The sequence below is a fragment of the Moschus berezovskii genome, chromosome 8 (genome assembly GCF_049115385.1).
Source record: "Moschus berezovskii isolate FMDL1 chromosome 8, NW_MosBer_1.0, whole genome shotgun sequence".
Taxonomy (NCBI): domain Eukaryota; kingdom Metazoa; phylum Chordata; class Mammalia; order Artiodactyla; family Moschidae; genus Moschus; species Moschus berezovskii.
Genome location: NC_142467.1, coordinates 110,412,396 through 110,426,618, shown reverse-complemented (window position 1 = coordinate 110,426,618; position 14,223 = coordinate 110,412,396). Strand labels below are relative to the sequence as shown.

Here is a 14,223-nt window from a genome sequence, read left to right as displayed (position 1 = left end):
AAGAATTGATGCTTTTGAACTGTGGTGTTGGAGAAGATTTTTGAGAGTCCCTGGGACCGCAAGGAGATCAAACCAGTCAATCCTAAAGGAAATCAGTCCTGAATATTCATTGGAAGGCATGATGCTGAAGCTGAAGCTCCAATGCTTTGGCCACCTAATGGGAACAACTGACTCATTGGGAAAGATCCTTATGCTGGGAAAGATTGAAGGCAGGAAAAGAAGGGGACAACAGAGGAAGAGATGATCAGATGACATCACTGACACGATGGACATGAGTTTGAGCAATCTCCAGGACTTGGAGATGGACAGGGAAGCCTGGCGTGCTGCAGTCCATGGGGTTATAAAGAGTCAGACACAACTGAGTGACTAAACACAAAGCACGCACATGTTCATATACACATGCATACTACATCTTCTTTATTCATTCATCTGTTGATGGACACTTAAGTTGTTTCCATGACTTGGTTCATGTGACTTTCCAAATTAGAATTTTTGTCTGTTCTGAATGCCCAGAAATGCACCCCAGCATTTTTAACAAATGCCTTTTGTGTGGTTAGGCCTAGTCCTTTTTCTCCCTTCTCTGACTTACTTCTTGTAGTTTGGGTTTCATGCGTCTGCTCCCTCTTCCTGAGTCTGATTCCATCCTGTGCCCATTTCAGTCACTCTCACTTAAAAAAAATCCTTTGGAGGATTCTCATCACATTTCTTAGACTCCATCTCTCACATCAGGCCCTCACTTCTATGCCCAGTGCTCCTGCCTGAATGGATTCTTGCCTGGTTTGTAGTCACTCGCCAGGACATTTCCTTTTGCCTTGGGGCTTTACTTCCTGCATCTGTTCCAGCTCAGCCAACGACTTCCAAGACCCAGGGCTGATCCTTTCCTTCCTGTTTTCAAACCTCCCTTTGCTTCCCAGTGGCAGGAGGCTTTGTCTTGTCTACGTGCTGCAGTTTGCAGATTGCTCATTTTCTCCTTGGCGTGGACTAGATATTGAGTTATGCAGCATCCCATGGTGGTTGGGTGACTTGCCTGAGTCCAAAGTGGGAGCCAAAGAGATGGATCCTTGTGGCTTCAGTAGGATTACAATTGGCCTGTCAGTAGACAGTGCTTTACTAATTGTGCCTCATGTGTGTATAATTTGTGCACTTTGATTGGCATTTTATAATCTAGGTGAGCCTCACTATCTGGACATAATTGGTACCCTGTGCCAAGAATGGCCAATTAAGGTCACATCATTTTTCTGAATAACACAATATGCCATTGGGTGTGGTCTTCTGCCAAAAGTGTTTACCTAAAGCAAAATATGCTTTTTGAGCAGCACTGTCTGATAGAACCCTTAGCTGTAAATGTTCTGTACAGTGGCCAGGAGTCACAGGCAGCTGCTGAGTACTTGCAATGAAGATCATGTGACTGGGTTATCGGAAATGTAGGGGAGAAAGGAAGAAGAGAAACAGCACCTGTAGTAAACAGTGAGACATTCCTACAATGGGCAGCTTCTACCATGACCTGGTAGAACAGGCATTTTCTGCCTTCTGAAAGACTTCTTTCAGAACTGATGAGACTGGAACTACCTTCTGAAAGACTTCTTTCTAGAAAGTCAAGAAAGTATTTGGTGCAAACATGGCAAGATCTTGACAGTTTTGAAATCTAGGTAATGAGTGTAAGAGAGTTATTATTCTACTTTTTTGAATGTCTATAATAAAAAGTAAAAAGATATATAAAAAAGTGAATCCATATGAAATGGGAACCAATGTATCATAAAGACTGAAAAATCCTAGGGAATTCCTTGACAGTCCAGTGGTTAGGACTCTACACTTTCATTGCTGTGGACCTGGGCTCAATCCCTGTTTGGGGATCTAAGATCCTGAAAGCTACATGGCGTGACAGAAAAAAATAAGACTGAAAAACCCTCAAAAATGTCTACTGAGATGAACATAGATGCAAAAATCCTCAACAAAATTTTAGCAAACAGAATTCAGCAACACATCAAAAAGCTCATACACCATGATCAAATTGGGTTTATTTCAGGAATGCAAGGATTCTTCAATATACACCAATCAATGTGATACACCATATTAACAAATTGAAAGATAAAAACCACATGAGAATCTCAATAGATGCTGAAAAAGCCTTTGACAAAATTCAGCACCCATTTATGATTAGAACTCTTAAAAAAATGGGCATAGAAGGAACCTACCTCAACACAGTAAAGGCCATATATGATAAGCCTACAGCAAACATTATTATCAATGGTGAAAAACTGAAAACATTCCCAAAAAAATCAGGAACAAGATAAGGGTGTCCATTTTATTTTATTTATTTATTTATTTTTGGAAAGTAACAGGCTTTATTGGCAGTGTGCTCCTGGGCAGACAGAACCCACTGACCGCAAGAATGGCCACGAGGAGTTCTGCCCCGAACAAAGGCAGGGTGCGATTTTTATGCCTTTGGGGCAAGAAGTGGTATCATATAACCTGGACAGGACTAAGATAAGGTAAAGCTCGGGAATGCAAGATTGTGAGTGGTCAGCTAGACCGGGTTGGTCACTCTGGAGGTCAGGAAGGGGACGGATAGATCTCGGAAGAGGAGGGGTGTCCATTTTAATCACTATTATTCAACATAGTTCTGGAAGTCCTAGATACAGCAATCAGAGAAGAAAAAGAAATAAAAGGAATTCAGATCAGAAAAGAAGAAGTAAAGCTTTCAGTTTGCAGATGGCATGATACTGTACATAGAGAACCCTAAAGATAGTATCGGAAAGTCTAGTAACTAATCAGTGAATTTAGCAAAGTTGCAGGATACAAAATCAGTACACAGAAATCACCTGCATTTCTATATACTAACAATGAAAAATCAGAAAGAGCAATTAAGGAATCAATCCCATTCACCATTGCAACAAAAAGAATTAAATATCTAGGAATAAACTTACCTAAGACTGAGTGACTGTACTGAACTGAACTGAAGGAGACAAAAGAACTGTACACAGAAAAGTATAAGACACTGATGAAAGAAATCCAAGACGATATAAACAGATGGAGAGATAGTCCATGCTTCTGGGTAGGAAGAATCAGTATTGTGAAAATGACTGTACTACAAAATGTGATCTACAGATTCAATGTGATCCCTATCAAATTACCAATGGCATTTTTCACAGAACTAGAACAAAAAATTTCACAGTTCATATGGAAACACAAAAGACCCTGAATAGCCAAAGCAGTCTTGAGAAAGAAGAATAGATCTAGAGGAATCAACCTTCCCAACTTCAGATTATACTACAAAGCTACAGTCATCAAGACAGTATGGTACTTTCACAAAAACAGAAATATAGACCAGTGGACAGATAGAAAGCCCAGAAATAAACCCATGCACCTATGGGTACCTTATTTGTGACAAAGGAGGCAAGAATATACAATGGGGCAAAGACAGCCTCTTCAATAAATGGTGCTGGGAAAACTGGACAGCTTCATGTAAAAGAATGAAATTAGAACAGTTCGAAACACCATACACAAAGATAAAATAAAAATGGATCAAAGACCTAAATATAAGACCAAAAACTAGAGAACTCTTAGAGGAAAACATAGAACACTTGATGACATAAACGAAAGCAAGATCCTCTATGACCCACCTCCTAGGAAATAAAAACAAAAGTAAACAAGTGGGACCTGATTAAACTTAAAAGCTTTTGCTCAGCAAAGGAAACTATAAGCAAAGTGAGAAGACAGCCCTTGGAATGGGAGAAAATAATAGCAAATGAAACAACTGACAAAGGATTAATTTCCATAAGCAGCTCATACAACTCAATACCAGGAAAACAAACAACTCAATCAAAAAGTGGGGAAAAAAGACCTAAACAGACATTTCTCCAAAGGAGACATAACAGATGGCTAACAAACACATGGAAAGATGCTCAACATTGCTCATTATTAGAGAAAAGCAAATCAAAACCACAATGAGATATTACCTCACACCAGTCAGAATGGCCATCATCAAAAAGTCTACAAACAATAAATGATGGAAAGGATGTGGAGAAAAGGGAATGCTCTTGCACTCTTGGTGGGAATGTAAATTGATACAGCCACTATGGAAGATGGTATGGAGATTCCTTAAAATCTAGGAATAAAACCACCATATGACCCAGCAGTCCCACTCCTAGGCACATACCCTGAGGAAACCAGGGTTGAAAAAGACACATGTATCCCATGGTTCACTGCAGCACTATTTTCAATAGCTAGAACATGGAAGCAAGCTAGATGCCCATCAGCAGATGAATGGATAAAGAAGTTGTGGTACATATACCCAATGGAATATTACTCAGCCATAAAAATGAATGCATTTGAGTTAGTTCTGATGAGGTGGATGAACCTAGAACCTATTATAGAGTGAAGTAAGTCAGAAAGAGAAAGATAAATATCGTATTCTAATACATATATATGGAATCTAGAAAAATGGTACTGAAGAATTTATTTACATGGCAGCAGTGGAGAAACAGACATAGAGAATAGACTTACGACATGGGGAGAGGGGAGGAGAGGGTGAGATGCGTGGAAAGAGTAACATGGAAACTCACATTACCATATGTAAAATAGAGAGCCAATGGGAATGTGCTGTATGGCTCAGGAAACTCAAACAGGGGCTCTGTATCAACGTAGAGGGGTGGGATGGGAAGGGAAATGGGAAGGGATTTCAAAAGGGAGGGGCTATATGTATACCTATGACTGATTCATGTTGAGGTATGACAGAAAACAACAAAATTTTGTAAAGCAATTATCCTTCAATAAAAAAAAAGTCTTGACAGATTTTATTTTGATAATAAAAACAAAAATAAGTTTCTTTTATCTTATACTTAACAGAATTTAAAATGTTTACAACCATGTACTAGTTTGTATAATGAGTAAAGAATGAATAAGTGCTAATTTTCTTTGCACAATTTTTATGAAGATAATCACATTATATATCATTAATTATTTCACATCTGATTCACAACGGAGTCAGAAAGAGGGTCCAAAAATATTTAGGCTTCATATTTTTTCTCAAGGCCCCTTTAATCCTGCAGTAGATCAAACCACACCCTATTTTGGCTACCTTTTCATTTTACTTGTATCTCTTTGCATGTACATTGAATTCAAGCTAGTTGGCCCAAAGTGGTAAAGTAATTATCCCGTTTATCATGCTATTCATCCTTCTGGATATTTTGGTGGGATATCTCATAGGAAAAAACAAACCATTTTGCCCATCTAAGCTCACTCTTCACTTTTCATTTGTTTTAAATTTACTATTTTTCCCAACTATTCATTTTGAAGCTCCTATTGTATCAGCAGCATTAGTTTTCTTTTCTGCTGATCTTATATGTCAGTGGCTTTGTGTGGGGTTGGCTGGGACTTTAGTATCACTTTTGTTTACTCCATGAAATCTTGCGTTGTGTGCAGATTTAGAGATTCACTGCACAATTGATTTGCATTGTAGACATCTGACAACCAGCCAGAGACTGGCTAGCCATCGGCTCAGTGTATGAGGTATGATACTTTGGGGTTCAGCAGGAAGTGAGCTTTGAGCAGGGATGGATTTTATAAGTGGTAATACTGATACGCTCATTAGTAAATATTTTAACATTTTAAAGACTTCTGCTTCTCTGGATGGCCTTGCAGCTACAGGGACTGGGGTAAATACCCTATGATGACAAGCTGAATGGCAGAACCTGTGGTGGCTGGCTGTAACTGATGAGATGCAGGCACTCTTGCTGAGATGGCATGTTAAAGGGTGACCAGCTGAAAGGACCGCTTGTCTTCCTTCTCACAGCACTTCCAACACTAACTGTCTGGACTTAGTGTGGGTCCCACAGGGCGAGGGCTCAGTCCCACAACACTGTCCCCTCCTATGGCTAATTCATCTTGATGTTTGACAGAAAACAAGAAAATTCTGTAAAGCAATTATCCTTCCATTAAAAAAGGTAAAAAAAGACTGTCCCCTCAATTCAGAGGCCAATCTAGGCCTCCAGTGAAACTGAGTCGCCCTAAAACTGAGATCCTTTACCAAGTTTATGATTAATCTATTTAAAACTTTATTCCCTTTCTTGTCCCATCTGACCTCAGTCCTATGCTAACTGAAACCTCGTCAACCAGAGCCGGATGACTAAAATTGTTCTTGTCAATAACATTGTTGAAGTACTCAAATTGCTATTGTAGACATCATCATTAATGTAAAAACTCAGATTGTTTCTCCAGGGCAATATGAGCTCACAGACCCCTGAGTCATGGACCACACATGGCTAGAGAATCTTAAACTGGAGATAGCCTGACCTCTGAAATTATGATTAATACCTGTCGCAAGATAATGTTTAAACACAGCTTCTTTTTGTTCTTCCCTTTAAAAAACACCCTCAACCTGAAGATCGGATTGGAGTAGATCTGGGGCTTGTCTTCCGCTCCCTTGCTTGATGCCCTGCAGATATACTCTCACTTTCCTGCAGACACCTGCCGTTGGGGTTTGGCTGTCTGTGCTCCGGGCACAGGAGCCCTTGTTTGGTGACACAAGTACTTCTAACTGACTGGCTATCAGTAAGCCATTCCCACTAACCCCTCCTCAGGTTTCATAACTTGCTGGGATGATTCATGGAACTCAGGACAGTGCCTTACTTAACTATCCTCTTTGTGGTAAGGATGTAGCTAAGAAACCGATGGAAAAGAAATGAAAGATGCATGGGGCAACGTACATGGTAAGAGGTTTGGAGCTTCCATGCTGTCTCTGGGTGCATTACCCTGTCAACACCTTGATGTGAACCCTGCTGCTTAGGGTTTTAGTGCAAATTCAGTTAGATAGGTATGATTGATTATTAACCATTGGTGATTGAATTCAATCTCCAGCCCCTTACCCCTCCCAGGAGGTGGGGGTGGTGTAGGCATGAAATTTCCAACTCTCTAATCACAGGATTGGTTCCTCTGGCAACCAGCCTTTATCCTCCAAGAGTCACCTCATTAGCATAAACTCAGGTATGGTTGAAACGGGCTTTTTAGAAAAAACAAAAGATGTTCCCATCTCTCTCACTCAGGAAATTACAAGTTTTAGGAGCTCTGTTCTGGGGACCAGGAGCAGAGTATCAAATATGTCTTTCTTATTATGCAAGACAGTTATTTTTGGAAACTAATCTTGAATTAATTTAAAAATAAATTGTTGTTTAGTCACCAAGTCGTGTCCAACTCTCTTGAGATCCCATGGACTGTAGCCCCCTAGGCTCCTCTGTCCATGGGATTTATTTCCCAGGCAAGAAAACTGGAGTGAGTTGCCATTTCTTTCTCCAAGGGATCTTCCTGACCCAGGGATGGAACCTACATCTTCTGCATTGGCAGGCAGATTCTTTACTGAGCCAATGTGGTGCTGGTGGTAAAGACCCTGCCTGACAATGCAGGAGACATAAGAGACACAGGTTCGATCCCTGGGTGGGGAGAAGATCCCCTGGAGGACAGCATGGCAACCCATTCCTGTATTCTTGCCTGGAGAATCCATGGACAGAGGGGCCTGGCAGGCTACAGTCCACAGGATCACAGAGTCAGACATGACTGAAGTGACTTAACATGCATGCATATCTTTGTGTACTTGTCTCCTACATAACTTTCTGGGAGTGGAATTTTTGGGTCAGAATGTTTCATTAAAAAAAGATCTTGGGACTTCCCTGGTAGTCCAGTGGTTAAGAATCCACCTGCCAATGCATGGGGCATGGGTTTGATCCCTGGTCTGGGAAGATCTCATATGCCTCAGGGCAACTAAACCCATGCATCATAACTACTGAGCCCACACTTTGTAACTAAGGAAGCTTGTACACCCTAGAGCTTATGTTTTGCAAAAAGAGAAGCCTCTGCATGAAAAAGCTGTGAACTGCGACTAGAGAGTAGCTGGCATGCAACAACGAAGAACTAGCACAGCCAAAAATAAATAAATAAATCTTGATCTGTAGTAGGTGGCCAGATGAAGACTGTACACTTCTACCAACAAGTTATGAAAATGTTCGCTGTCCTCCATCTTTCCAACACTAGATATTATCAACCTTTAGAGATGTAGGCCAGTTTGGTATGCGAGAAAGAGCTCTCCTGTTGTTTCATTTCTTAGTTTATTATATAGGTGTATATTATATAGGTGTTTATTATATATATTGTATAGGTGTTCTTTTTTTTTGCTAAATAAATGCTGATTTTGTTAATAGGCTCAACCCTAGGTGGGCTACTGATGTTTATTACCTCCCTGGTGGCTAGGCGTGCCATGCAGCATAATTCTGACCAATGAACTGTAACTAGTGTATTAGGGCTTTTGGGAAGCCTTTTGCTTTTCCTGGTAAGTGGGAAGCCATATAACATTTATCAGGTCTATCTATGTATTAACCAGCTGATGATCCACTTCCTTTTCCTTTTTTCCCTGCCTTGAATGTAGACACGATGCCTGGAGCTATGGCAGCCATTTTGGCATCATAATGTGACAAGCATGAGGGTGAATAACTCTGTTTAAGCCACAGTAAATGGCTTACTTTCATCTTGCAGCTGAGGGTATTCCTAAGTGATGTACTGGGTGAAACTCAACTTCATTTTGTGTGCTAGTTGCACAGTGTATTTATTGCTGTGTGATGGTAATTAGTTTGTCTGTCTGAGCTCCTTGAAAAAAGGGGCCGCCTGACAATAACACTCACTTCTGTATGGCAGAGAAGACATAGATTGAGTGTTCATTAAGTATGTTTGAAAAGAATGTATATTATTTAATTACATATGCAAATTGTTTTCAAAATGGAGAGCTCAGGATGGATATTTACTTTTCAGTAAATTTCAGGTAGATGGCTGCTCCGGGTCATTTCCTGAACAAGCATTCTCAAGCTCTCTGGTCTTTGTACTCCTTTATCCTCTGAGAGATTCTCACTCCTAAAGCTGTGCTTCCTAATCTTTTTCATATCGTGAATCACTCAGAACATGATAATGTTTGTGGTAGAACACTGCATTGTGAATGAATGGAAGATTTCTTGCTGCAGAAGTAGCACTTGGGGAGTCTTGCTTCCTCAGACTTCACTGGGTCACCCCTGGGCCAAACATCAGCATCTCTGAACAGCTAACTGCCGAGTAGCCTTACTAGTCTGGAAGTTCTGCTCTGCAGAGAGGTGAAGGCTTTTCTACTTTGCAGTAGGGAATATCATGAATACGTTCAAATTTATACGGAAAGACACACATGACTATGTAACAAGTATCAGTGTTTGGCTCCATCTAGTGGTCTAAAATGGATTTGGGTTTCTAACAATCCAGGATTTGTTGTTCAGTCACTAAGTTGTGTCCAACTCTTGGCAACCCCATGAACCACAGCACACCAGGCTTCCCTGTCCTTCACTATGTCCTGGAGCTTCAAACTCACGTCCATTGAGTCACTTGATGTCTTCCAACCATCTCATCCTCTGTCCACCCCCTTCTGCCTTCAATCTTTGCCAGTATCAGAGTCTTTTCCAGTGAGTCTGCCCTTTGGATCAGGTGGCCAAAGTACTGGAGCTTCAGCTTCAGCATCAGTCCTTCCAATGAATATTCAGGACTGATTTCCTTTAGGATTGACTGGTTTGATCTCCTTGTAGTCCAAGGGACTCCCAAGAGTCTTTTCCACCACCACAGTTCAAAAGCATCAATTCTTCGGCGCTCAGCTTTCTTTATGGTCCAGCTCTCACATCCATACATGACTACTGGAAAAACCATAGCTTTGACTAGATGGACCTTTGTCGGCAAAGTGATGTCTCTGCTTTTTAACATGCTGTCTAGGTTGGTCATAGCTTTTCTTCCAAGAAGTAAGTGTCTTTTAACTTTGTGGCTGCAGTCACTATCTACAGTGATTTTGGAGCCTAAGAAAATAAAATTTGTCACTGTTTCCATTGTTTCCCCATCTATTTGCCATGAAGCAATGGGACCAGACGCCATGATCTTCATTTTTTGAACATTGAGTTTTAAGCCAGACTTTTCACTTTCCGCTTTCACCTTCATCAAGAGGCTCTTTAGTTTTTCTTTGCTTTGTTCCATTAAAGTGGTATCTGCATATCTGAAGTTGTTGATATTTCTCCCGGCAATTTTGATTCCAGTTTGTGATTCATCCAGCCCACATTTTGCATGATGTACTCTGCATATATGTTAAGTAAGCAGGATGACAATACACAGCTTTGTCGTACTCCTCCTTTCCCAATTTTGAACCAGTCCATTGTTCCATGTCTGGTTCTAGTTGTTGCTTCTTGTCTTGTATACAGGTTTCTTAGGATGGGGCTTCCTTTTTGGCTCAGCTGGTAAAGAATCCGCCTGCAATGTGGGAGACCTGGGTTTGATCCCTGGGTTGGGAAAATCCACTGGAGAAGGAAAAGGCTACTCACTCCAGTATTCTGGCCTGGAGAATTCCAAGCACTGTGTAATCCATGGGATCGCAAAGAGTACGACACGACTGAGCGACTTTCACTTCTTAGGAGGCAGGTAAAGTGGTCTGGTATTCTCATATCTTTAAGAATTTTCCAGTTTGTTGTGATCCACACAGTCAAAGACTTTAGTGTATTCAGTGAAGCAGAAGTAGAATTTTTTCTTTGAATTCTATTCCAAAAGAAAGGGAATTTCTTTTTCTATGATTCAGCAGATGCTGGTAGTTTGATTTCTGGTTCCTCTGTCTTTTTGAAATCCCGCTTGTATATCTGGAAGTTCTCGGTTCACGTACTGCTGAAGATTAACTTGAAGGATTTTGACCATAACCTTGCTAGCATGTGAAATGAGTGCAATTGTACAGTAATTTGAACACTGTTATTGCCTTTCTTTGGGATTGGAATGAAAACTGACTTTTCCAGTCATGTGGCCACTGCTGAGTTTTCCAAATTTGCTGACATATTGAGTGCAGCGCTTTCACAGCATCATCTTTTAGGATTTGAAATAGCTCAGCTGGAAGGGTTATGTAGGCATACATAATTTTCTTTCTTTATTTATTTTACCTTTCCTCTTTTCCTTCCAAGATCCCTCCTTCCTTCTTCCCTCTCTCCCTTACTCTTCTCTCTCTTTTGTTTCATTTCCATTATGGTTGGAGAACAGAGGTGTTATGATATTGAATTTTTGGAATTATTAAACTGTACTTTAAGGTGCAATCATATGTTTAATTCTTACAAATGTTCTGAATTATATAATTACATATGCAATTACATAATTCTGTTTATTGTGGATATAGGCACATAAATATACATTTAAAAAGCATTTTGTAGGTCTTTCCTATCTCTGCTTATTGTTTTATATGCTGTGTTTATTGGTTCCAAGAGAGATGTTAAAATTATTGATCTAGCTATTACTCCCTACAGTTCTATCAGTTTCTGAGAATGTATTATTAACTTATTATTTCTCTTAAAATTTCTTCCAGTTGTGGCTTTCTCCATAACTAGAGGAAAAATTAAGTTGATTTTGCATACATATTTCAAGCCACTGTATTGTATACCTTAAACTAATGCAATGGTATATATCAATAATATCTCAATACTGCTGGAAAATTTTCATTTGTTTTTATGGTGCAATAGTATCTCTTCATCAGCTTTCATCTCAGCAGAGTTTTACACTGCTCTGACACCACCTCACAATCTGTAACACCCATGGTTTAACCACAGGTTTCTAGGGGAACATGGTGTCCCAAGGAAATGGGTGGGTTGTGTTCTGGGGGATGGAGTAAAAAGCTCTACTTCAACATGCCTTCTCATTGCAACTTCTGCCTTTACTTAAGTTTTAGTCTTTTCAGAGCTTTCTTGGGGATTATTATTTTGGGGGGATGGTTATTTCCTGGTATTCATGTTTCCTTCTCCATTCTTGGGAGCAAGTCTGCAGCCTTGGTTTGCCAAGTTGGCAGGAAGTAGGGCTGTGTGGCCTCTGGATTTCATTTTTAAAATTCCAATTTTATTGATTTTTTAAAAAAATTTCAGTTTTATTGATATATAATTGACATAGTCCATTGTATAAATTTAAGGTATGCAGTATGATAACTTGACTTACATATATTGCAAAATAACTAACATGATAAGTTTACTTAACATCCATCATCTTGTATAGATACAAGAAAAAAAGGAAAAAAATTTTTTTTTTCTTGTGATGAAAACTTTTGTCAGCTTTCAAATAGATTACACAGCAGTGTAAACTAATCATCATGTTGCATATTTCATCCCCAGTGGATTTTGAATTATGATTTGAAAGGTCATTCTTCCACCTAGTGGGCACTTTTAATCTGAAAGCTCGTATTCTACTTTTCTGGGAATGGTTTCACATTATTTCTTTGATAAACCTGTCTGCTTAGTTGTCTTGGATTTCTCTTTCTGGAACTTATATTATTCTTTGCAATTTTTTAACTCCCCCCCTGCCACCATCTCATGATTCTAAACACTTACTCCTATATTTTGCTTTAGCAGTATTACAATTTTATTCTTTATATTGATATATTGATCTGTATGGAATTTATTTTGGTGTCTGATACAATACAGGAACTTAACTTCTCCCCCAAATGTTAGCCATTTATTCAAACACTGTTTATTCAATAGTCTATCTTTCCTCCACTTACTTGAAATGTAAAATATTGATTTTTTAATATGTTGTGATATCTTTCTACTTTATTCTTTTATTAATTATTCACCTATCAGTTGACCCTCTTGAATTTTCTAGGTAGGCAATCACATCTTTTGCAAAACAGTGTCAATTTTTTTCCCCTTTTTAAAAATTTATGTCTTTGTCTTTTGCTCCTATTATTATTGATTGATTTCTTTAGACTATGGCATTAGTTTCTTGTTATAGATTTGTGGGTAGACATTTTTTAAATTTCATGAAGTTAAATAAGCTTCTTTCTCTTCTTCAGCTTTAAAATAAACTCAGGAATGGTATCAAACATTATAAAATGCTTTATAGACACAGGTATCCCCTGCTTTACACCACTTCACTTTTATAAAGACTTACCTTAAAAAGACCTGTTTTTAACCTATTTTTAGGGCAGGAATAGAGAGGAACATGTAGAGAATGGACCTGTGGACACAGAAGGGGAAGGAGAGGGTAGGGCAGTTGGGAGAGCAGCATTGAAATATATACTTTGTGTGTTTATAGTATGCTCAGTTGTGTTTGATTCTTTGCCACCCCATGTTTTGTAGCCTGCCAGGCTCCTCTGTCCTTGGAATTTTCCAGGCAAAAATACCATGTGTAAAATAGATAGCTAGTGGGAAGCTGCTGTGTAACACAGGGAACCCAACTTGGCACTCTGTGATGACATAGAGGGGTGAGAGGCTCAAGAAGGAGGGGATACACACACACATATGTATAAATACTTATGGCTGATTCAAGCTGTTGTACGGCAGAGACCAACACAATAGTGTAAAGCAAGTATCCTTATTCAATTAAAAAAAGACCTGTTTTTGCTTTGAACTGAAAGAAATCTGAAAATTTTTGCTTTTACAAAAAAGGCAAGAAGCTAAAACATTATTCAGCTTTTTTGGTAGCCAGATGAGTCTGTATAGAGGCAGTTGAATCCCAAGGATAAAGTGGCCCCTCCCAACTCCCTCCCTGGGAACCACTTGGCACCTTAGCAAGGAGCTGCTGAAGCTGTGAACCATGTCTGCGAGCATCTGTGCTTTGTCTGGATGTATTTCATGTGTCCTTTAGCAAGATGTATCCTAAGGTAATCGCTTCTAGCTTTATTGCCCTTTTTTAGTTTTACAAAAGTTTTCATAGGAACACTCTACTTTTGGATAGTGGGAGAAATGTGTTTATCAAGATAGTAGTGAAATTTTTCTCACTAGTCTGTTAATGTGGTAAGAAAATTTCTACTCTTGAACCATTCTTATATTCTTGAAATAAGTTCCACTAGATTGTTATTATTATTCTTTTAATAGAATGCTGGATTCTATTTACTGATATTTTATTTATAAAATTTGCATTTGGTTTATAAGGAGTTTGTTTTTCTCCTTTCCCATTCTTTTTCCTTTCTTCCTTCCTCACTTCTTTCTTTCGTTCTTCTCTTACTTCTTCCCTCCTTCCATGTTTCTTCCTTTCAAAAAATATTCTAGTTTGTCTAATTTTGGTGTCATGGTTATGGAAGCTGCCAAGAATATTGTGGTCAGGGAAAGCAAATTCATACACCAAATCTATGTCTGTCTGTGTTAGGACAAACTGCTGTCCCCTTCATGATAGAAGTACGCAGTGTGATCACCTGGAGTGGGCTGATCCCCTTCGTGACAGACG

The 14,223-nt window shown here is 39.3% G+C and overlaps 1 long non-coding RNA gene across 2 annotated transcripts in view; it reads left to right on the top strand.

Moving 5' to 3' along the window:
* LOC129559460 (uncharacterized) overlaps window positions 1-14,223 on the top strand; it is a 58,435-nt gene that overhangs the window by 31,198 nt on the left and 13,014 nt on the right. The window contains exon 3 of one of the 2 annotated variants that reach the window (XR_016038128.1): window positions 10,245-10,461. The exons of the other annotated variant lie outside the window; for it this stretch is intronic. This is a non-coding gene — a long non-coding RNA (uncharacterized LOC129559460). The remainder of the gene's footprint in view (window positions 1-10,244; window positions 10,462-14,223) is intronic. 2 annotated transcript variants of the gene reach the window in all.